Source organism: Arachis hypogaea, chromosome 15, assembly GCF_003086295.3.
Source record: "Arachis hypogaea cultivar Tifrunner chromosome 15, arahy.Tifrunner.gnm2.J5K5, whole genome shotgun sequence".
NCBI classification, from domain to species: Eukaryota; Viridiplantae; Streptophyta; class Magnoliopsida; order Fabales; family Fabaceae; genus Arachis; species Arachis hypogaea.
In genome coordinates this window covers 111,016,357-111,041,643 of record NC_092050.1, presented here as the reverse complement: position 1 = coordinate 111,041,643, position 25,287 = coordinate 111,016,357, and the positions used below count along the sequence as shown (strand labels likewise).

General features: G+C 38.6%; 1 non-coding gene across 1 annotated transcript; it reads right to left on the bottom strand.

Moving 5' to 3' along the window:
* Nucleotides 1–21,260: 21,260 nt before the first annotated feature.
* Nucleotides 21,261–21,368, bottom strand: LOC112753278 (small nucleolar RNA R71). The gene has a single exon (XR_003177671.1). It is a non-coding gene; the product is annotated as a small nucleolar RNA R71 (small nucleolar RNA).
* Nucleotides 21,369–25,287: the final 3,919 nt, after the last annotated feature.

Sequence of the window (25,287 nt, the reverse complement as noted above, 5' to 3'; positions counted from 1 at the left end):
GGTTACGATCTTCAATCCTAACTCATGGGCTTTCTCAAATGCAATAAATGAATGCGATGCTCCCGAATCAAATAAAGCATTTAAAGTTTGACCAGCTATTTCACAGTCACCTCGGATAAGTGCCTCAGATCCCACAGCACCTATAGCTGAAGTGGTGAACACCCGACTAGTCTGCTGTGCCTTTCCGGCACTTTGTTTCTGCTTCTCCGGACAATTTGCGGCTCTATGCCCCGCCTTTCCACAATTGTAGCACAAATCCCATCCGGCCTTGCACGGTTCTCCCGGATGGTGACTTCCACACCTAGTACAAGCTTGATCATTCTGAGGCTGCTTTCCAAACCTTTTCCCTTGGGAGTTGTTGTTGTTGGGCCTCCTAAAAGAACCTCCCCTCTTGAAAGGTGGACCTCTAGGTGCAAAGCTCTTCCCTCGGTTCTGTGGGAATGATCCTTTGTGACTCCCTCTCTCAGTAGTCGCCTTCTTCACGCACTCTTTAGCAACTCTACACTTGTTCACCAACTCGGAGAAAGTTCTGATCTCCATTGGTCCCACTGAGCTGAAAATATCACTCCGGAGTCCTCCTTCATACTTAACGCACTTCCATTCCTCATATTCCACCGGAGTCCCTTGACACATACGAGAAAATCTGAACAGCTCCTCAAACTTGTCAATATACTCAGATACGGACATAGTACCCTGCTTCAGCTACAATAATTCAAGCTCCTTGGCCGTCCTAGCAGAAGTCGGAAAGTACTTCTTATAGAACTCCTCTTGGAAGACATCCCAGGTGATATAATCATCACCCTGCTGCAGGAGGCGTCAGACTCCTTGCCACCAATGTGACGCTTTCCCAGTGAGCAAATAGGTAGCAAACTCAACACGCTGTCCTTCAGGCACCACCTGCGCTTGTAGTGCTCGCTCCATAGCCTGAAACCATGTATCAGCTTCAGTCGGGCTAGTAGTTCCCTTGAACTTAGGAGGATTAAACTTCAAAAAGTTTGCCAGTGTCATCGGGCCCTGAACTCCACCTCCGTCATTACCATGGTTGTTCGTCTGTTAACCAAGAGCCTCAGCAGTGGCTTGCATAGCAGCAGCCATGTTCTCCAACGCAGTCATAAAGTTCACCGAGTCATTAGGGTTAATCTCTGGTGCACGAGCATTCGTATGACCTCTCCCACGGCCTCTACCGCATCCACGAGGCGCCATCTGGTTCTTATACACACCAAACATTTGATATTAAGTTGATCAGTTTCAATATCGGAAGTCTAGTGCTTCAAAGTCCCAAATGTATGCTCATGAACGTTTATGCCAATTATATCAAGTAGATATACTAACAGCACATAACACACATACAGAGAATGCATAGAAGCATAGTCAGTCCGTCCCTCAGGCTCTACAGGAACGAACTGCTCTGATACCATAATGTAACACCCTACCATACAGAGTCTTATGCTTAAGTGATAATTCCGAGATGGCAAGGTATTACGACCTCTAGAATTAAAATTTAGTACGTATAGTAGTATGAATGATTGATTATAACTAGGAGCCTTTGTAGAAAAAGGGGTAAACAAAAACCGTAACTCGAAAGCGTGACACTCCGATCGATAACGTAACGAACAGGGATAAGCTAACGCGAGATTATACATATACAAAAGAGTGTCAAAAACAGAAATATCAAAACTCAAATCCGGATGCAAAGATAACCGGTCCGAGCATAGCAATATATACATATAATAAAATAAGGAAACCCCAAAGGAAACCCAAAGGGACACAAAAATAGAGAACCTAGTCTCCAAAGTCCCCTCTAAGAGGAGTCATCATAGTTTGTATTATTCAATGGAGATAAAAGTATCTAAGAGAAATCATAAAATCAAAACAGAGTCCCGAGAACAAGGATCTTCGCTAATCCAGAAGTCTCCAGCATGCCTGATAAACCACTATTTCATGGTTTACCTTGTGCTCAATTGAGTGGTTTTTATTAACTCTTTACCCACTTATTCATACTATTTGCATGGTTTTAAATATCCTTCCTAATTATGTGTTTTGATTGAAAACATGCTTCTTTGATCTTATATTTGCTTATTATTAATCCTCTCTTATTACCATTAGATGCATTGATATGTGTGTTAAGTGTTTTCAGATATTATAAGGCAAGAATGGCTCAGAGGATAGAAAGGAAGCATGCAAAAGTGGAAGGAATGCAAGAAGTTGGAGAAATTGCTAAGCTGTCCAGCCTGACCTCTCTGCACTCAAACGACTATAACTTTAGCTACAGAGGTCCAAACAACGCGGTTCCAGTTGCGTTGGAAAGCTAACGTCCGGGGCTTCGATTTGATATACAAGATGTTAGAGTTTCTCTGACGCTAGACAACGCGACCGCGTGGTCCATGCGGCCGCGTCTCAATGACGAAAATCCAGCGTGGCAAAATTCGAAACCAGCGAATTCTGGATTGTTTCTGACCCAGTTTGCGGCCCAGAAAACACAGATTAGAGGCTATAAAGTGGGGGACTGCACCCATTCATAGAAGGCTCTCAAATTTACAATTTTAGGAGTAGATGTAGTTTTTAGAGAGAGAGAGGTTCTCTCCTCTCTCTTAGGATTAGGATTTAGGATTTCTCTTAGTTTTAGAGTGACTCTCAATCGCAGGTTCTTTATTTTTATTTATTTTTCCAATTTAATTTATGATTTCCCATGTTATGATTTGAACATTTTATTTAATATGATTCGAAGTATTTCAGACTTATGATTGCTCTCTTTAATTTATTAATGCCCTGTGTTTATCCAAATTATTTTCATTCAAGTAGAATTTTTCCCCTTTTGGCTTTGGTTAAATAATTGGTGACTCTTGAGTTATCAAACTCATTGTTGATTGAGAATTGAAATTCTTCAAGAATTAATTCATCCACTTAACTTACCTTCATAGTTAGAGGTTAATAAAGTGGGAGAAAAATCCAATTCTCATTACAATTGATAAGGATAACTGGGATAGGACCTCCAGTCTTCATACCTTGCCAAGAGTTTATTTTATTATTACTATTTTATTTTATTCTTTTTGTGCAACATACTGCTTCCTTACTTCCAAAACCCCCAATTTACAATCCTCATAACCAATAATAAGAACATACCTCCCTGCAATTCCTTGAGAAGACGACCCGAGGTTTGAATACTCGGTTATCAATTTTAAAAGGGGTTTGTTACTTGTGACAAACAAAACGTTTGTACGAAGGGATTTCTGTCGGTTTAGAGACTATATCTACAACGCGACTGTTTTTATGACATTCTTTACTGGCAAAAATCCTAACGTCAAAATGGCGCCGTTGCCGGGGAATTGCAAACGTGTGCCTTATTATTGGTTATTGTAAATATTTGCTTTTTGCTTGTTTATTTGTTTTTATTTTTATTTTTATTTTTGCTTTTCCATAAATTAAGAGGTTATTTGTTTTTATTTAGTTATTACAAAATTTTTCAAAAATTTGTTCTTAGTGTTCATCTTGATCTTCGAGTTGTTCTTCGCGTTCATCTTGACCTTCAAGCTGTTCTTAGTTGTTTTCTTCGTTTTGATCTAAAAATTTGAAATTTGGTGTCACTTTATTGTTTTTCTCTTTCCTCATTAAATTCAAAAATATTTTTAATTAATTTTTTTCAAAAAAAAAATTTCAGATTTTTATTTTTTAAAAATTTTATCTTATCTTATCTTATTTCAAAAATCAATTTTCAAAATTCAAATTTCAAATATCCAAATTTCAAAAATTTAAAATTCAAATTTCAAAATTTCAAAATTCAAATTTCAAAATTTAATTTTCAAATTCAAAATTTAAATAACCTTTTAATTTAAATTTATTTTTATTTTTGTCTTTAATTTTTTTATTTGCTACTATGAACTCTCACCCCTTTGGCTATGAGTCTGGTTACAATAATGTTGCAGGAAGAAGAAATTACAATGAGAACAGGCATCAAGGTTGGAACAATCAAAGATGGGAGGAGCCACAAGGATTTGATCAACCCTCATGGCAACAACCACCTCCAATGGACTATCAACAACCACCACCATATGCCTATGAACCCTTTCCTCAATACAACTTTGGACCACCATACTCACAAGCCTCTTTCCGCCATTCACCTCCATATGACCCTAACCCTCAACCACCATACCAACCACCTTATGAGCCATATGAACCATATATAGAACCACCCCAATTCCAACCCAATTACTCCCAAAAACCACCACTTCAATATTCATCATCTCCATATCCATCAATCCAAGAGCACTATGATCCTACTTATGAAAGCCGAGTGCATCAAGAGACAAAGGATCGTTTCAAGGAAACAATGGATCGATTTCAGGCAACCACTCAACAACTGGGGCAAGTATTAATTCAATGGGCTTCTAGATGCTTAAATACACAAGGATCAGCCACAGCTCCATGTGGACAGTCTAGTGAAGAGCGTAGCATAAAGGAGATACCAGAAACCCCAGTGGACAAGACAGAGAATGAATTCGTACTAGAACAAGTGGAAGACACTGTCATTGTTCAAGAAGAAGAAATGGTTGAAGACTTAGGAGATGCAGAACCTCCATGGGAAAGTCAAGATATAGAGCCTCCTTCCAAGACGGTTGAAATTGATGCTGAGGAGGGTGTACAACCTCCAAAGCATATCATAGTTGAAGACTTGGAAGAGGTTGATCAAGAGATGGAGATTCAAGAAGAAGAAGTACAACCTCCCATGCCCTTGAAAAGCAATGAAGAGGAGATTGAACCGGAAGAAAGCTACCAAGAGGAAGAGGTTAAAATTGAAGAAGCTTGCAAAGAGGTGGTAATTATCAAAGAAGAGCACAAGGGAGTGGAGCTTGCAATTTCATTAAAAATACCTCCCCCTAAGTTGCCATCATCCTTCACAACATTCAAGTGGGTAAAATTCATATCCCATAGCTTTCTAATCCCACTTGAATATGGGCTACTGGAGACGGATGGTCAACTTAGAGCTCTTTGTGATATTAAGAGTAAGAGGAAGATGGCCAGTGGTAAGAATTATCCTGCAAGGTTCATCATGGTTGGAAGCTTTAAGTTTAAACGCAAAGGTTGGTATAGAGCTCAATTGAATGGGTCTAGGAAGCTGTTTGGTAGCTGCAGTGAGAATTCAAATTACCTACCACCCGGATAGAATCATGATGATCAACAAGGAGACGGGTGCAAAAGCAAGATTTGGGACCCCGGAATCCAATCTAGAAATCAGTACTCTTGGGGCCTTATCACATGCTTTAACTTACTTGAAGGCTTTCTGCGCCTAGTTTGGGACCCCAGAGGTTACTGGAAATACAAACATTGGTGGGGATTCCTGGATCAATTCAAGCACAAGCCACCATAGCAGGAATCTCATCAAATGTCCAACTTAAGGACTATAACTAAAAGTGCTAGGTGGGAGACAACCCACCATGGTATGATCGTTCCCTTTTCATTACTTAGTTTTATCTATTTTTGAATTTTATTTTGTTATATTGAACCTGGAGTTTTGCATCACATTCATATTAACACTGCATTCTGCATTTTTCATATTATAAAAAAAAAGCGAGCACGCGACGCGATCGCATCAGCGACGCGTCCGCGTCGCAAGGAGAGAAGAGAAAATAAAAACGAACAGAGAGTCACGCTGGAGCAAGGCTGGAGGCGTGCCAGTGGCACAAATTGACCCACGCGACCACGTCGCCAACGCGTCCGCGTCATATGGGAATAATGGCCTCCCACGCGACCGCGTCACCCACGCGGCCGCGTGACCTGAAAATCGACGTCAAAAGGATGCATGGCCGAAAGTTGTGCTGGAGTTGGGCTGGAATCGTGCTGGAAGCCCAAGCCATCCCACGCGAACGCGTACCCCACGCGTCCGCGTCATCTGACCTTCTTGCGCATCACGCGACCGCGTCACCCACGCGACCGCGTCACCAGCGTCGCACAACATATCCAGATCAGCCAATTTTCTTATCTTTTCTTCTCTAATCCTTATTTTTCTTATCTTTTCTTATTTTTTTCTTCTTCCTTTATTATATTCTTTCCCTTCTCATTCTTCTTATTTTTCTTTTTATTTTATTTTAATTTATTTGCATACTTTCATTCATTGCATTATTTTCATTGGTGTTAGAAATTTATTTGGGTCATTATTTCTTTATTTTACTTGTGGATTATTAGAGGAATTATTTGACAATTATATATATTTATTTTTAAAGGGTTGCGTGCATGTTCAATTTATTATTTTCATTAGATTATTTACCATGCATGCTATGTGTTTGTTAAAATGCCCGTATGGCATTATGCACTGCTTTTCAGTATCTTTTATCCTACTACTCTGAATGCCTATTTTTCACAAAACCCTTTTTCATATCATATTCATTCAATATAATTGTCATTACAAACATGTTGCTAGTTTGAAAGACTTGGTAATCTAACTTGGACATTGAATGCTTGATCTATGCTACTCATGCCTTTGCCTGCATGCCAATAAACACCTTGCATTCAATTGTTATCATATGCACTGGCTATTTTTCATTGCTGACTTTTCACATGTACTCGAGAGCATGTGTTAATGTCAATTACATCCTAATGTGCATCCATCACCACTCTTCCATTCTCTTCCTTGCTATATATCTATTGAATTTAATTTACTTTCTCTTCCCTTCTTCAGGATGGCCATCAAGGAAGGAAAGGAACAAAAAAAGAGCCCAGCTGAGAAACCACAACCCCCATCCACTTGCACGTCTTAGCATGCACCGAGGACGGTGCAATCTTTAAGTGTGGGGAGGTTGATACCGATCTCCATGGGTTAGTTATTTCCTGACTCAACACCAAAATTTTTATTTTATTTGTTTGTTCATTGTTGCATTTGCATGTTTGATTGCATATTTGTTTGATTTTTTTGCATATTTTACCACCTGGTTAAAGTAATATTTTCTTTTTCAAGAAACCTTTTAAAGTATTTCACTAATTTGAATAAAATTTTTTGTTACACTTGTTTGAAGAAATATTATATTGGAACATAGTTTAGAGCTCGAACACACAAACCTGTGAGATTTTGAGCCTATTTGAATTGGTTGCATTTTTCAACCAATATTTTATTTTTTGATGTGTGTTTTTTCTCTCTAAAATTGTGATCTTTGTCTTGCTTAATTCTATATTTCCATAATTTGATGTATGCATACACTTACATGATTGAGGCCTTTGTTTCACTGAGTTTACATACCCATACGGCTTTACCTTTCATTATCCCTTGCAAACCAATTTTGAGCCTATTGTACCCCTTTGTTCTTTTTATTTAGCACATCATTAACTCTAAGCGAAAAACAATAATGTCCTTAATTTGAATCCTTGGTTAGCTTAGACTAGTGAGAGTGCTTATGATTTAAGTGTGGAAAAAGTGGGTTTGGAAATATTTGGTTTAAGAATTGGGTATTATATATCTTTATGAAAATGTGAAAGAAATGTTTAGAACATGATTCACGCATTCAATAATTTAATCATATGCATTGAGAAAAAAAATAATATAGAAAAAAAAAGAAAAAAAAAGGAGAAAAAGAAAAAAAAAGAGTAAATAAGTAAAAGGGGACAAAATGCCCCAAAGCAAGTAGTGAAAGCAATGCATATGAGCTGTACTTGAAATTAGAATACATGAATATGTGGAAAACATGGTTAATGGATGGTTAGATGTTGTATTATGATTACATGGATTGTTTAAGTTAGGTGGGAAAAGTTTAAGTTAATTAAGGATTCAGATTTTAGTCCACTTGACCAAATACAATCCTACCTTGACCCTAACCCCATTACAACCCTTAAAAGACCTCCTGATTTGTGTATTTATGCATTAAATTTATGTTGATTGTTAGATGAAGAGCAAGCCTTAGAAAGCAAGGTTAGCAGAGAATTGAGAGAATTGAACCTAAAACACTTGAGTGATTAGAGTGTATACACTACCAGTGAGGGTTCGATGCTCAATTCCTTGTTCCCTGCTTTCATGAGCTATTTTCTTCTTGCAAGTCTATTTGTACTTCATTTTTATGATTTGAATTAGTGAAATCCAGTTCATATTTATTCTTGGAGAACTTATTTACTCTTAACCAAGTAAGAAAAAGCATTTAGCATGTAGTTGCATTCATAGGTTGCATTTCACATTCTACCATTCCTCTTCATTTCTTTATAGCTTCTCCTGAGCTTAGCATGAGGACATGCTAGTGTTTAAGTGTGGGGAGGTTGATAAACCACTATTTCATGGTTTACCTTGTGCTCAATTGAGTGGTTTTTATTAACTCTTTACCCACTTATTCATACTATTTGCATGATTTTATATTTCCTTCCTAATTATGTGTTTTGATTGAAAACATGCTTCTTTGATCTTATATTTGCTTAGTATTAATCCTCTCTTATTACCATTAGATGCCTTGATATGTGTGTTAAGTGTTTTCAGATATTATAAGGCAGGAATGGCTCAGAGGATAGAAAGGAAGCATGCAAAAGTGGAAGGAATGCAAGAAGTTGGAGAAATTGCTAAGCTGTCCAGCCTGACCTCTCTGCACTCAAATGGCTATAACTTTAGCTACAGAGATTCAAACGACGCGGTTCTAGTTGTGTTCAAAAGCTAACGTCCGGGGCTTCGATTTGATATTTAATATGTTATAGTTTTATTGACGCTAGGTGACGCGACCGCGTGGTCCATGCGGCCGCGTCGCAGTGACAAAAATCCAGCATGGCAAAATTCGAAACCAGCAAATTCTGGACTGTTTCTGACCCAGTTTGCGGCCTAGAAAACACAGATTAGAGGCTATAAAGTGGGGGACTGTACCCATTCATAGAAGGCTCTCAAATTTACAATTTTAGGAGTAGATGTAGTTTTTAGAGAGAGAGGTTCTCTCCTCTCTCTTAGGATTAGGATTTAGGATTTCTCTTAGTTTTAGAGTGACTCTCAATCGCAGGTTCTTTATTTTTATTTATTTTTCCAATTTAATTTATGAATTCCCATGTTATGATTTGAACATTTTATTTAATATGATTCGAAGTATTTCAGACTTATGATTGCTCTCTTTAATTTATTAATGCCCTGTGTTTATCCAAATTATTTTCATTCAAGTAGAATTTCTCCCCTTTTGGCTTTGGTTAAATAATTGGTGACTCTTGAGTTATCAAACTCATTGTTGATTGAGAATTGAAATTCTTCAAGAATTAATTCATCCACTTAACTTACCTTCATAGTTAGAGGTTAATAAAGTGGGAGAAAAATCCAATTCTCATTACAATTGATAAGGATAACTGGGATAGGACCTCCAGTCTTCATACCTTGCCAAGAGTTTATTTTATTATTACTATTTTATTTTATTCTTTTTGTGCAACATACTGCTTCCTTACTTCCAAAACTCCCAATTTACAATCCTCATAACCAATAATAAGAACATACCTCCCTGCAATTCCTTGAGAAGATGACCCGAGGTTTGAATACTCGGTTATCAATTTTAAAAGGGGTTTGTTACTTGTGACAACCAAAACGTTTGTACGAAGGGATTTCTGTCGGTTTAGAGACTATATCTACAACGCGACTGTTTTTATGACATTCTTTACTGGCAAAAATCCTAACGTCAATGCCTCAATGGGAAGCCTCGCGTCCTGCATCTGAAAACCACAAAATTCGCATGGGTGAGAACCAGAGGTCCCCAGCATGGTAACAGTTTCCCATATATAACATGTAATAATAGAGGAAAGCCGAAGGCAATCCTAGGACTTCCTCCAGATAATATCAAAGCTTATAAACAAGCTAAACCATAAGTGGCAACTGACTAAAGATCCTTCAGTCTAACTAATACTTCCCTTTCCAATTCCTTCAGACCTCCCAACCACCAGCAGGAGTATAATGTAGCAAACATAGCTAAATCAAACAAGAGATATACAAATAGGAACAGATAAGGCATTTAGACAATTAGCAAGTAATATGCAGTCAAATAGGCAATCTCAAACAATTCATATAGTATGCATATGATGAATGCCTGTCCCTAGTGGCTGATGATATCATCTGTTAGTTATAGAGCCAACCCGACAAGTCCTTGTAGCTAACCATTGGACCGTCCCTCTGTCGCACATCCCCAACTCAAGTTATAATCATCATAAACTTGATCATAATCATGATCCATATCCATCACCCTCACTGGTGAATATTTACGGGGGCGAGCTCATCCGGAGCTTATACAGTGCCCAGCCACACTTACGACATAGGGTCAAAAGAGCTTTGAGTCTCAACCTGGAGCACGTGGTGGCTAGCCACTGCTTCCTCCCAGGGAAACCCTCATCTCCGATGGTGGAAGTGCAAACATTCAAAATTCATTCAACAGCATATATGCATTTATACTTAGCCATAATCATGGCTCCGCCATAGCACGGCAATAATCCAGCCATCCGGCTCACGGTTAAATCCATAACCAGCCAATTCATTAGCAATTACGGCCCTTTAGACCATGGCATAACAAGCACTTCCACTGCCATCCTCCGCATCTCACATAATCATCGTTGATCCTCATTGATCATTCATTTTTCCCTTGCTTCATTCGCAAGTTACCACATTCACTAGCTCCTTGTCTCATTGCTTGGCATATTATAATGATTTAAGACATAAGTGGTGAGATCGGAGGCTTAGAAGTATGAAATTTGGCTTTTAAAACTCAAAAATCAACTTTGGGATGAAAACAGGGCAACGCGTACGCGCACTCCACGCGCACGCGTGGATGGCCACAAAACTCATCGACGTGCAAGTGTCATACGTGCGGACGCGCAGGTTGAAAAATAGCCAAACCACGCGCACGCGTCAGCCACGCGTATGCGTGGGTGCTCTTGCGCCCCAGGCACAAAACTGGCACAATTCTGGCACAACTCTCGGGAAAATAGCTGGGCATTTGGTGCAGTGCATCGACGCGCCCGTGCACACCACGCGCAAGCGTAGATGGGGCTTTCTTGAAGAACGGCGCGACGCGCCAAGTGCGCCTACGCGCAGAGGGTCATTCTGCTAAAAATTTTCTAAGTTAAAAGCTGCAGAATTTACAGATTCAACCCCCAATCTTCCGACGGACATAACTTTCTCATTTTAAATCGTTTTTCGCCCGTTCTTTCAACGGCATGGACATACCGGATCCAATTTCATTTCTAAACAAGCTTGGTACAAAACGGGGATCTGTAGTCCAAGTTATGTCCCGTCAAAACATGCCCAAAAACCATATTTTCATACAAAACCACAAGGTGCCATTTTCAAAACAAACCATATTCAACTCTTTTCAAAATCAACCAAAACATTCCAAATTTCAACCCTTTTTGAAATCAATCAAAATGTACCAAAATCAACATCAAGCCATCCTCAACTCACACATTGACACTTTTCCAAAATTTCCAAAACCACCATCCAACCATTTTAACACTTCTCAGTCAAATGGCTAAAGGACAAACACAATATCATGTCATACATCCTTCCTCGTCCCAATTTCCAATAATACCATTTCCAATCAAACATCATTATACATACTCATCATCATACTCACCATCAACATGGTACCACCCACCAATTCAACCTCAATCATTCATCAAGCATATATCACAACATGCATTTTCTGATATATCACACAATCAAGGCATCAATATTCATAGTCACATATATGATCACATCATATATCTCAACCATTCAACAACATCATCAATTCAATGCCTATCTTAGGGCCTCTAGCCTAAGTATTTCCTACCACATTACATATTAGATACGAGAAACCGAGACCATACCTTAGCCGATTTCCCAAGCTCAACTGGAGCACTTCCAAATAACTTTTCCTCAAGCTCTCAAGGTCTCAACACCTCTAAGAATAGATTTTATCACACAAAACTTCCTTTTCAAGCTGTCCAAAGTCACCAATCAAGCTCCAATATTCACATATATACAACCTAAGCCATAATCATCATACCCATACATAACATCTCAATACCCAATCATCATAGAACAGCAAATTACACTAGGGTTGAGAATCTTACCACACCCAAGGTCCAAGGAGACAAGTTTAACCTTCTTCTTTAAGAGAGTTGGGACTTATAATATCAAAGAGCCCAAAATCTCAACATTTCACCCATGAAACTCGAAAACAAGGGCTGGAATTTCGAAGAGCAAAACGTGGCTTACCTCAAGATTGGTTGTATGGGTTTTGTAGAGCTCTCCATGGTGAACGCGTGGCTGCAAACGGTGCAGCAATCGGAGCTCTAGATCAAAAGTTATGGTAGTTTTAAGATCAAGTGAGAGATAGAAGTTTGAGAGAGTGTTCTTCCCCTCCCTCACTCCATTTCAGCGTGTGTGTGTAACAAATGAGGAGAGAGAGTGCTGAAAACTAGGGTTTTGGTTTAGTTTAGTTGGGCCAAGGGCCCACTTTGGGTTCGGTTGGACCGGTTTGGCCCTTTCGGTCCAATCTTGGTCCGATTTCTATAAAATTGGTACCGAATTTCTCGTCTCAATCTCCTCTATCTTATTAAGCCATACAAATCATATTTTTGGCTTTCTAGGAAAATTCTCATTTATAGGTTAATTAGCCGTTAATTAACTGGGTTTTTACATTCTACCCACCTAATTGGGAATTTTGCCCACAAAATTCAAATTCAATTACCTGAGAATAAGTGCGAATAATCCGATCGCATCTCCGACTCAAGTTTCCAAGTGTGTTCCTCAACACCGCCTCGACTCCATGCCACCTTGACTAATGAAACCTCTTTCCCACGCAACCGTTTGATACTAGTATCATCAATTCTGACTGGAGCCACTGGAAGCGTCAAATCTTCTTTTAACTGAACCGATTCAGGTTCTAACACATGGCTAGCATCAGGAATGTACTTCCGAAGCTGTGACACGTGAAACACGTCGTGCAGGTTTGTAAGATGAGGTGATAGAGCCATCTGATATGCCACCGGTCCAACCCTTTCCAGGATCTGAAATGGACCGATGTACCGAGGATTCAACTTCTTTGCTTTAATCGCCCTACCTACTCCCGTGGTTGGAGTAACCTTAAGGAAAACATGATCTCCTTCCTCAAATTCCAAGGGCTTCCGTCTTTGATCGGCGTAACTCTTCTGGCGACTCTGCGCCGTAAGCATCCTATCTCGGATTTTCTTGACTTGTTCAGTGGTCTCAGCTATCATCTCCGGCCCCAACAAGCCTTTCTCTCCAGCTTCATACCAACATAGTGGAGATTGACATTTCCTCCCATACAATGTCTCATACGGAGCCATTCCGATACTCGCATGGTAACTATTATTGTATGCAAACTCCACTAACGGCATATACCGATCCCAACTCACCGGTTGGTCCAAAACACAAGCTCTCAACATATCCTCTAGTGTTTGGATTGTCCTCTCGGATTGACCATCTGTTTGAGGATGGTAAGCCGTACTCAAGCTTAGTCGGGTTCCGAAAGCTTTCTGAAATGCACCCCAAAACCTCGAAGTAAAGCGAGGATCTCTATCAGAGATTATAGTAGCCGATACGCCATGAAGTCTCACAATCTCCTTTATGTACAACCGTGCTAGTTCCTCAAGGGTGTAAGTCATCCGAATGGGTAAAAAGTGAGCTGATTTTGTTAGTCGGCCCACAATCACCCAGATAGCATCAAAACCAGTCCTAGTCTTTGGCAATCCTGATACAAAGTCCATTTCAATACTTTCTCACTTCCATTGCAGAACCTTTAAAGGTTGCAACATCCTGGAAGGTCTTTGATGTTCAATCTTCACCTTTTGACAAGTTAAGCACTTTGAAACATATTCCGCCACATCATTCTTCATGCCTGGCCACCAAAGCATCGCCTTTAAATCATGGTACATTTTAGTACTTCCCAGGTGAATGGAGAATCCGCTTTTGTGTGCCTCCTTTAAGATATCTTGCCTCAAAGTGCCAACATCCGGCACAATGATTCTACCCTTGAATCTCCATAACCCATCTTTTTCTTCCGACACTCTCCACTGTTTTCCTTGCTCGATAGCCGGTAACACCTTCCATAACGCTTCATCATTTTCATGAGCCTTTAGGAGTTTGGACTTAAAGTCACTCGAGATTTCTAATCGCCTCAAACACAAAGTTCCAAATACTTCTTGAGCACCAATTTGTAGACTCTCGAATCCCTTGAGCAACTTCTCCTCTTGAAGCATCATCCAAGCCGCATATAACGACTTCCGACTTAACGCATCCGCCACTACATTCGCCTTTCTCGGATGGTAATTCAACTCAAAGTCGTAGTCCTTTAATAATTCCATCCACCTTCTCTGCCTCATATTAAGCTCTTTCTGATCAAAGAGATATTTCAAACTCTTGTGATCAGAGAAGACTTGGAACTTAACCCCATAGAGGTAATGCCTCCACACCTTTAGCGCAAACACGACCGCAGCAAGTTCCAAATCATGCGTAGGGTAACCAACTTTATGCGGTCTCAACTGGCGTGAGGCAGACGCCACCACATTATGATGCTGCATCAGCACGCATCCTAGACCCTTTAGTGAGGCATCACAGTACACCTCAAACAGTTTGTTCGGCTCAGGTAACACCAACACAGGTGCAGTGGTCAACTTTTTCTTCAACGCCTAAAAGCTCTCCTCACACTCAGGAGTCCAAACAAATGGTGTGTCTTTGCGGGTTAACTTTGTCAACGGCAAGGCTAATTGCGAAAAGCCTTTGATGAATCTTCGGTAATAGCCAGCTAAGCCCAGAAAACTCCTTATCTCAGTTACTGTGGTTGGTTGCTTCCAATCCATCACAGCCTCCACCTTAGCTAGATCTATGGCTATTCCCTTCTTACTCATCACGTGACCCAAAAACTTTATCTCATCCTTCCAAAACTCACACTTAGACAGTTTCGCATAGAGTTTTTTCTCCTTTAGAATCTGTAACACGGTCCTCAAGTGTTCCGCATGCTCTTCTTCAGTCTTGGAGTAAATCAGTATGTCGTCAATGAAGACAACAACGAATTTATCCAGAAACGGACGGAACACTCTATTCATGTAATCCATGAATACTGCAGGAGCGTTCGTCAGCCCAAAGGACATTATAGTCACTACAAGAAAATGGAATATTTGTAACAAAAAATTTGTATCAAATTTAAAATTGTTACAAAAGAATAGTATTTTGTAATAATAATTAGTGATTGTTACAAAAGGATAATGTTTTGTAACAACATTACAAGTTGTTACAAAACATGATAATATTTTGTAACAACCTGTTTTATTTTGTTACAAATTATGTTAGTTTTGTAACAAGATGGTGTTTTGTTACAAAATATTGTAATATTTCGTAACAAAAAAAAAATAAGTTGCAAAAATTCAAAATATTTTGTAAAAAAATATTTTTTTGTTTCAAAAACTCCAATTGTTTTGTAACAAAACAACTTTCTGTTTCAAAAACTCCAGTTATTTTGTAACAAAAAATAATTTGTCACAAAATTCAATATTGTTTGTAACAAGTTAATTATTTGTCCCAAAATATAAGTATATTTTATAACAATTTTTTTTCAAAGTGTTAAACACTTTAAGAGTAAAAAAAAATTGTGTATATATATATTTTTAAAATAATTTTATTTTATTTTAAAATTTTTTTTATATAATGTGTAAGACATAAAAATTTTAGAAGATCTTATTAAGAGCTAATTTAGATTTATTTATCATTAAGTATTTTAATCTTTGAAATTATTCTATTAAAGATAATTAAACAAATTCTGATTAATTGAGTTTAAAATAATTTAAGATTTTATCTGATTTTATAATTATTAAATTATTTTTATATTTAAATTATAAAATTTAGCAAATGTAAAATAATAAGAATTTTATATGATTTGGTTTAAATATTTTAGATTTTAGAATTTAATACTATAATTTTTATAAACAAAGAAAATTAATTATATTATCTCTAATACTTTAATTAAAATATTTTATTAAAATTAATTTGTAGATTTATGATTAAATAATATTTTTTTTAAGATAAAAAAGTTAATTGTATTACCATATATTTTTAATTAGAGTAATTTATTGAGAATCAATAAGTATTTTTATATCACAAATAATATTTTAAAGTTTAGAGATTAAGTTAGTTTTTAAATATTAATACTTTATACTCTAATTTTATTAAAAATATTTTACTCAAATTAAATCCAAAATTTCTAATTCTATACACAAACCCTAACCCTTTTACCCCACCGTCTTACTGCCATTCACCACTGCCATCCCTTCCCAAAAACCTAATACTCAGCTGCTTTTGAAAACAAACGAAAAGAAAGAAAGAAAGAAAGAAAGAAAGAAAGAAAGAAAGAAAGAAAGAGAGGGAGCGAAGAGGAGAAAGGGGAAAAAGAAAGGGAGACGTCGTCGCTGCTGCCACCGTCGAGGGAGAGAGAGCACGTCGCGAGCCAGAGACGCCGCCAGGGAGAAGAGGAGCCGTTGTGCTCTGCCGATGACCAGCCGCTGTCGAACTTCGAAGAGAGAAAGACAGTGCGCGAAGATGAGAGAGAGGGGAAGCCGATCCTGTGACCGCCGCCGCACCCAGTCGCCGTCAACGTTACGAGAGCTTGTCGCCGTCACTGGCGAGAGTCGTCGCCGCTGCTGTTGCTGAAGCCACTGTCTTCGTTAGTTACTCAGTCTTGTCTCTGTTTTTGGTCCTCCTTGTGTGCCGAAGTCGCTGCTGCCATGATGGGTGGTCGTGGGGTTGCTTGTGCTTAAACAAAGCTATTACTACTGCTGCTCCTTGTCGTTTGTTCCTTTCAAGTTTTAGTAAGTTGTCCTTGTTCCAAAACCCTTATTGTTACCGTTCTGTTTTCATGGTTGATTGAGAATGTTGAGATATTAATATGTTAGGGTTATGTCAATACCACTGCAAATTGTTCATTGGTATTGCCGTTGCTGATCTGATTTAAGGCTATTGCTGCTGCTGCGGGTTAGAACGAAGTTGAAGTCATGCTTAATTTTGTGGCTTTCGACTAACTGAGGTAGGGGATTTGTTTTAAAAATAAATGTTTTAAGTTATGAATGTCAATAAAATTAAATAAGTAACTGTAAATGGTTTATGATTGCTTTGTGTGAATAATTGTTAGTATTGAGTTGAATCATAGCTATAATTGGTGATTGGTTTAATGATTTAATGTAATGATTATTGATGATGTTGTGTATTTTGATGATGTTGTGTATTTTGAAGTTATACTTGCTGCTAGTACTTGTTGATGTTGCTTTTGTGTATGGAATGTTGCTATGGCTGCTGAAAATTGATTTTATGAATCAGAACTTGAGATATGTTGTTATAGATGAGATGCTGAAGAATGGATGCTGTGATAATATGGTTACGTTGCACCTATGATATGTGATGAGCGGATAATTTATACGCTTTTTGGCATTGTTTTTAGTATGTTTTTAGTAGAATCTGGTTACTTTTAGGGATGTTTTCATTAGTTTTTATGTTAAATTTACATTTCTGGACTTTACTATGAGTTTGTGTGTTTTTCTGTGATTTCAGGTATTTTCTGGCTGAAATTGAGGGACTTGAGCAAAAATCAGATTTAGAGGTTGAAGAAGGACTGCTGATGCTGTTGGATTCTGACCTCCCTGCACTCAAAATAGATTTTCTGGAGCTACAGAACTCAAAATGGCGCGCTTCCAATTGCGTTGGAAAGTATACGTCCAGGGCTTTCCAGCAATATATAATAGTTCATGCTTTGCCCAAGTTTAGATGACGCAAACTGGCGTACAACGCCAGCTCTCTGCCCAATTCTGGCGTCCAGCGCCAGAAACAAGTTGCAAAGTGGAGTTCAACGCCCAAAATGGCACAAAAGCTGGCGTTCAACTCCAAAAATGACCTCTCCACGTGTAGACTTCAAGCTCAGCCCAAGAACACACCAAGTGGGTCCCGAAAGTGGATTTATGCATCAATTACTTACTTCTGTAAACCCTAGTGACTAGTTTAGTATAAATAGAACTTTTTATCATTGTATTCGCAGTCTTGGTTACTCCGGTTCCCCTCTGGGGCCGAGACCAATGAACTCCATTATCACTTATGTATTTTCAACGGTAGAATTTCTACACTCCATAGATTAAGGTGTGGAGCCTTGCTGTTCCTCAAAGATTAATGCAAAGTACTACTGTTTTTCTATTCAATTCAACTTGTTCCGCTTCTAAGATATTCATTCGCACTTCAACCTGAATGTGATGAACGTTACAATCATCATCATTCCTTATGAACGCGTGCCTGACAACCACTTCCGTTCTACCTTAGATTGAATGAGTATCTCTTAGATCTCTTAATCAGAATCTTCGTGGTGTAAGCTAGATTGATGGCGGCATTCATGAGAATCCGGAAAGTCTAAACCTTGTCTTTGATATTCCGAGTAGGATTCAAGGATTGAATGACTGTGACGAGTTTCAAACTCGCGAGTGCTGGGCGTAGTGACAGACGCAAAAGGAGGGTGAATCCTATTCCAGCATGATCGAGAGCCTCAGATGATTAGCCGTGCTGTGACAGAGCATTTGGACCATTTTCAGAAGAGGATGGGATGTAGCCATTGACAACGGTGATGCCCTTACATAAAGCCAGCCATGAAAAGGAGTAGGATTGATTGGATGAAGGCAGCAGGAAAGCAGAGGTTCAGAGGAACGAAAGCATCTCTATGCGCTTCTCTGAAATTCTCACTAATGATTTACATAAGTATTTCTATCCTTCTTTTATTATTTATTTTCGAAAACTCCATAACTATTTTATATCCGCCTGACTGAGATTTACAAGGTGACCATAGCTTGCTTCAAGCCGACAATCTCCGTGGGATCGACCCTTACTCACGTAAGGTTTATTACTTGGACGACCCAGTGCACTTGCTGGTTAGTTGTATCGAAGTTGTGACAAATTATGAATTGAGATTAGAGCACCAAGTTTTTGGAGCCATTACCAGAGATCACAATTTCGTGCACCAAGTTTTTGGCGCCGTTGCCGGGGATTGTTCGAGTTTGGACAACTGACGGTTCATCTTGTTGCTCAGATTGGGTAACTTTCTTTTCGTTTTCTTTTCAAAAAAAAAAATTTTTCAAAAATTTCTCCTTTGTTTTCGAAAAAATTTTAAAATAAAAATGTTTTCAAAAATATATTTTTCTTCAGAATTTTTAAGAATGAATTCTAGTGTTTCATGAAGCATGTTGAAGCCTGGCTGGCTGTAAAGCCATGTCTAATTCCTCTGTAGGGCATGTTAGGCTTGTCATGTCTGAGTTACATACTAAAGCTTGGCTGGCTATTAAGCCATGCTTGACCCTTTGATTGGAGCTTTAGACTAAAGAGCATAAGATTCCTGGAATTCATATTAAAAATTTTGGAATCCTTATTTTTCTTTTTCAAAATGATTTTCGAAAAAATTAAAAGAAAATACAAAAAAATCATAAAATCATAAAATTCAAAAATATTTCATGTTTCTTGTTTGAGTCTTGAGTCAAGTTGAAAGTTTGGTGTCAATTGCATATTCATCTTGCATTTTTCGAAAAAATTCATGCATTCATAGTGTTCTTCATGATCTTCAAGTTGTTCTTGGTAAGTCTTCTTGTTTGATCTTGATGTTTTCTTGTTTTGTGTTGTATGGTGTTTTTCATATGTATTCTTGACTTCTTAGTGCCTAAGCATTAAAGATTTCTAAGTTTGGTGTCTTGCATGTTTTCTTTGCATATAAAAATTTTCAAAAAAATGTTCTGGATGTTCATCATGACATTCAAAGTGTTCTTGGTGTTCATCTTGACATTCATAGTGTTCTTGCATTCATCACATATTTTGATCCAAAATTTTCATGCATTGAGTCTTTTTTCATGTTTTTTCCCTCTCATCATTAAAAATTCAAAAATCAAAAAAATATATTTCCCTTTTTCACTCATAAAATTCGAAAATTAGATTTGACTTTTTCAAAAATTTTTAAAATCTAGTTGTTTTCTATGAGTCAAATCAAATTTTCAATTTAAAAATCTTATCTTTTTCATTATTTTCGAAAATTTCAAAAATCTTTTTCAAAATATTTTTCAAAAATCTTTTTCTTATCTTTACCTCATAATTTTCGAAAATAACATCATCAATTAATGTTTTGATTCAAAAATTTCAAGTTTGTTACTTGCTTGTTAAGAAAGATTCAAACTTTAAGTTCTAGAATCATATCTTGTGATTTTTTGTGAATCAAGTCATTAATTGTGGTTTTAAAAATCAAATCTTTTTCAAAAACTAACTTCAATCATATCTTTTCTAACTTCCTATCTTCTTATCTTTTCAAAAATTGATTTTCAAATTTGTTTCAACTAACTAACTAACTTTTTGTTTGTTTCTTATCTTTTTCAAAACTACCTAACTAACTCTCTCTCTCTAAGTTTCGAAAATATCTTCCCTCTTTTTCAAAATTTTTTTTAATTAACTAATTATTTTAATTTTTGATTTTAATTTTCGAAAAGTTACTAACCTTTTTCAAAAACTATTTTCAAAAATCACTAACTCTTTTTCAAAAATTATTTTCGAAAATTCTTCTTCTCTCTCATCTTATTCTATTTATTTATTCATCCACTAACATCTCTTCCTCACCAAAAATCTGAACTCCCTCTCTCTTTCTGAGTTCAGATTTTCTTCTTCTTTTCTTCTACTCACACAGGGACCTCTATACTGTGGTAAAAAGGATCCCTATTATTATTATTATTTTTTTGTCCCTCTTTTTCATATGAGCAGGAGCAAGGACAAGAATATTCTTGTTGAAGCAGATCCAGAACCTGAAAGGACTCTGAAGAGGAAACTAAGAGAAGCTAAATTACAACAATCCAGCAAGCACCTTTCATAAATTTTTGAACAAGAAGAGGAGATGGCAGCCGAAAATAAAAATAATACAAGGAGAATGTTTGGTGACTTTACTGCACCTAATTCCAATTTACATGGAAGAAGCATCTCCATCCCTGCCATTGGAGCAAACAACTTTGAGCTGAAACCTCAATTAGTTTCTCTGATGCAGCAGAACTGCAAGTTTCATGGACTTCCATCTGAAGATCCTTTTCAGTTCTTAACTGAATTTTTGCAGATATGTGATACTCTTAAGACTAATGGAGTAGATCCTGAAGTCTACAGGCTCATGCTTTTCCCTTTTGCTGTAAGAGACAGAGCTAGAGTGTGGTTGGACTCTCAACCCAAAGACAGCCTGAACTCTTGGGATAAGCTGGTCACGGCTTTCTTAGCCAAGTTCTTTCCTCCTCAAAAGCTGAGCAAGCTTAGAGTGGATGTTCAAACCTTCAGACAGAAAGAAGGTGAATCCCTCTATGAAGCTTGGGAAAGATACAAGCAGCTGACCAAAAAGTGTCCTTCTGACATGCTTTCAGAATGGACCATCCTGGATATATTCTATGATGGTTTATCTGAGCTATCAAAAATGTCATTGGATACTTCTGCAGGTGGATCCATTCACCTAAAGAAAACGCCTGCAGAAGCTTAAGAACTCATTGACATGGTTGCTAATAACCAGTTCATGTACACTTCTGAGAGGAATCCTGTGAGTAATGGGACGCCTATGAAGAAGGGAGTTCTTGAAATTGATACTCTGAATGCCATATTGGCTCAGAACAAAATATTGACTCAACAAGTCAATATGATTTCTCAAAGTCTGAATGGAATGCAAGCTGCATCCAACAGTACTCAAGAGGCATCTTCTGAAGAAGAAGCTTATGATCCTGAAAACCCTGCAATAGCAGAGGTAAATTATATGGGTGAACCTTATGGAAACACCTATAACCCATCATGGAGAAATCATCCAAATTTCTCATGGAAGGATCAAAAGCCTCAACAAGGCTTTAATAATGGTGGAAGAAATAGGTTTAACAGTAGTAAACCTTTTCCATCATCCACTCAGCAATAGACAGAGAACTCTGGACAAAATACCTCTAATTTAGTAAACTTAGTCTCTGATCTGTCCAAGGCCACTGTAAGTTTCATGAATGAAACAAGGTCTTCCATTAGAAATTTGGAAGCACAAGTGGGCCAGCTGAGTAAAAGGATCACTGAAATCCCTCCTAGTACTCTCCCAAGCAATACAGAAGAAAATCCAAAAGGAGAGTGCAAGGCCATTGAATTAATCACCATGGCCGAACCTGTGAAGGAAGGAGAGGACGTGAATCCCAATGAGGAAGACCTCCTGGGACGTCCAGTGATCAATAAGGAGTTTCCCTTTGAGGAACCAAAGAAATCTGAGACTCATCTAGAGACCATAGAGATTCCATTAAACCTCCTTATGCCATTCATGAGCTCTGATGAGTATTCCTCTTCTGAAGAGAATGAGGATGTTACTGAAGAGCAAGCTGCCAAGTTTCTTGGTGCAATCATGAAGCTGAATGCCAAATTATTTGGTATTGAGACTTGCGAAGATGAACCTCCCTTGTTCAATAATGAACTGAGTGATCTGGATCAACTGACATTGCCTCAGAAGAAACAGGATCCTAGAAAGTTCTTAATACCTTGTACCATAGGCACCATGATCTTTAAAGCTCCGTGTGACCTTGGTTCAGGAATAAACCTCATGCCCCTCTCTGTAATAGAGAAACTGGAAATCTTTGGGGTGCAAGCCACTAGAATCTCATTAGAGATGGCAGATAATTCAAGAAAACATGCTTATGGACAAGTAGAGGACAAAGGCCTTTACATCCCTGCTGATTTCATAGTCCTAGATACTGGGAAGGATGAGGATGAATTCATCATCCTTGGAAGACCCTTCCTAGCCACAGCAAGAGCTGTGATTGATGTTGACAGAAGTGAATTAGTCCTTCAATTGAATGGGGACTCCCTTGTGTTTACAACTCAAGGTTATCCTTCTATAAACATGGAGAGGAAGCATAAAAAGCTTCTCTCAAAACAGAGTCAACCAGAGCCCCCACAGTCAAACTCTAAGTTTGGTGTTGGGAGGCCACAACCAAACTCTAAGTTTGGTGTTGGGAAGTCTCAACAATGCTCTGAACATCTGTGAGGCTCCATGAGAGCCCACTGTCAAGCTATTGACATTAAAGAAGCGCTTGTTGGGAGGCAACCCAATTTTTATTTATCTAATCATATTCTTCTTGTTCTTTCATGTTTTATTAGGTTCATGATCATGTGGAGTCACAAAATAAATATAAAAATTAAAAATGGAATCAAAAACAGCAGAAGAAAAATCACACCCTGGAGGAAGGCCTTACTGGCGTTTAAACGCCAGTAAGAAGCATGTTTTGGGCGTTCAACGCCAGAACAGAGCATGGTTATGGCGCTGAACGCCAGAAATAGGCAGCATCTGGGCGTTTGAACGCCAGAAATGCACCCTGGAGAAGAGCTGGCGCTGAACGCCCAGAACAAGCATGGTTCTGGCGTTCAACGCCAGAAATGGGCAACAAATGGGCGTTCAACGCCCAGAACAAGCACCAATCTGGCACTGAACGCCCAGAGTTGTGTGCAAGGGCATTTTGCATGCCTAATTTGGTGCAAGGTTGTAAATCCTTGAACACCTCAGGATCTGTGGACCCCACAGGATCCCCACCTACCTCCACTTACTTCATCTCACCCCTCTCTCACACAATTCCATAAACACTCTTCCCCAAAACCCTTCACCAATCACCTCAATCTCTCTTCCCCATCACCTCTTCACCACTCACATCCATCCACTCTTCCCCATAAACCTACCTCATAAACTCCACCTACCTTCAAAATTCAAAATCAATTTCCCACCCAAACCCACCTTAAATGGCCGAACTTACCCCCCTCCCTTCCCTTTATATAACCCTCCATTCTTCCTCATTTTCACACAACACAACCCTCTTTTCTCTTCTTGGCCGAAACACACCTCCCCCCATCTCCTCCATATTTTCTTCTTCTTCATCATCTATTCTTTCTTTTCTTGCTCGAGGGCGAGCAAAATTCTAAGTTTGGTGTGGTAAAAGCATAAGCTTTTTGTTTTTTCATTACCATTGATGGCACCTAAGACCGGAGAACCCTCTAGAAAAGGGAAAGGGAAGACAAAAGCTTCCACCTCCGAGTCATGGGAGATGGAAATGTTCATCTCCAAAGCTCATCAAGACCACTTCTATGATGTTGTGGCTAAGAAGAAGGTGATCCCCGAGGTCCCTTTCAAACTCAAGAAAAATGAGTATCCGGAGATCCGACATGAAATCCAAAGAAGAGGTTGGGAAGTTCTAACAAACCCCATCCAACAAGTCGGCATCCTAATGGTTCAAGAGTTCTATGCCAATGCATGGATCACTAGGAACCATGATCAAACTAAGAACCCGGACCCAAAGAATTATCTCACCATGGTTCGGGGGAAATACTTAGATTTTAGTCTGAAAAATGTAAGGTTGGCGTTTAACTTGCCTATGATGCAAGGAGATGCACACCCCTACACTAGAAGGGTCAACTTTAATCAAAGGTTGGACCAAGTCCTCATGGACATATGTGTGGAAGGAGCTCAATGGAAGATTGACTCCAAAGGCAAGCCGGTTCAACTAAGAAGACTGGACCTCAAGCCTGTGGCTAGAGGATGGTTGGAGTTCATCCAACGCTCCATCATCCCCACTAGCAACCGATCTGAAGTTACTATGGATCGGGCCATCATGATTCATAGCATCATGATTGGAGAGGAAGTAGAAGTTTATGAAGTCATCTCTCTTGAACTCTACAAAATAGCCGAAAAGTCCTCCCCCATGGCAAGGCTAGCTTTTCCTCATCTCATCTGCCATCTCTGTTACTCAGCTGGAGCTTTCATAGAAGGAGACATTCCCATTGAGGAAGAGAAGCCCATCACTAAGAAAAGGATGGAGCAAGCAAGAGAGCCCATTCATGGAGCTCAAGAGGCACATGAAGCTCATCCCCATGAGATCCCGGAGATGCCTCAAATGCATTTTCCTCCACAAAACTATTGGGAGCAAATTAACACCTCCCTAGGAGAATTAAGTTCCAACATGGGACAACTAAGGGTGGAACATCAAGAGCACTCCATCATCCTTCATGAAATAAGAGAAGATCAAAAAGAAATGAGGGAGGAGCAACAAAGACAAGGAAGAGACATAGAAGAGCTCAAGGACATCATTGGTTCCTCAAGAAGGAAACGTCACCATCACTAAGGTGGACTCATTCCTTGTTCTTACATTCTCTGTTTTTTGTGTTCTCTATGTTAAGTGCTTATCTATGTTTGTGTCTTCATTACATGATCATTAGTAGTTAGTAACTATGTCTTAAAGTTATGAATGTCCTATGAATCCATCACCTCTCTTAAATGAAAA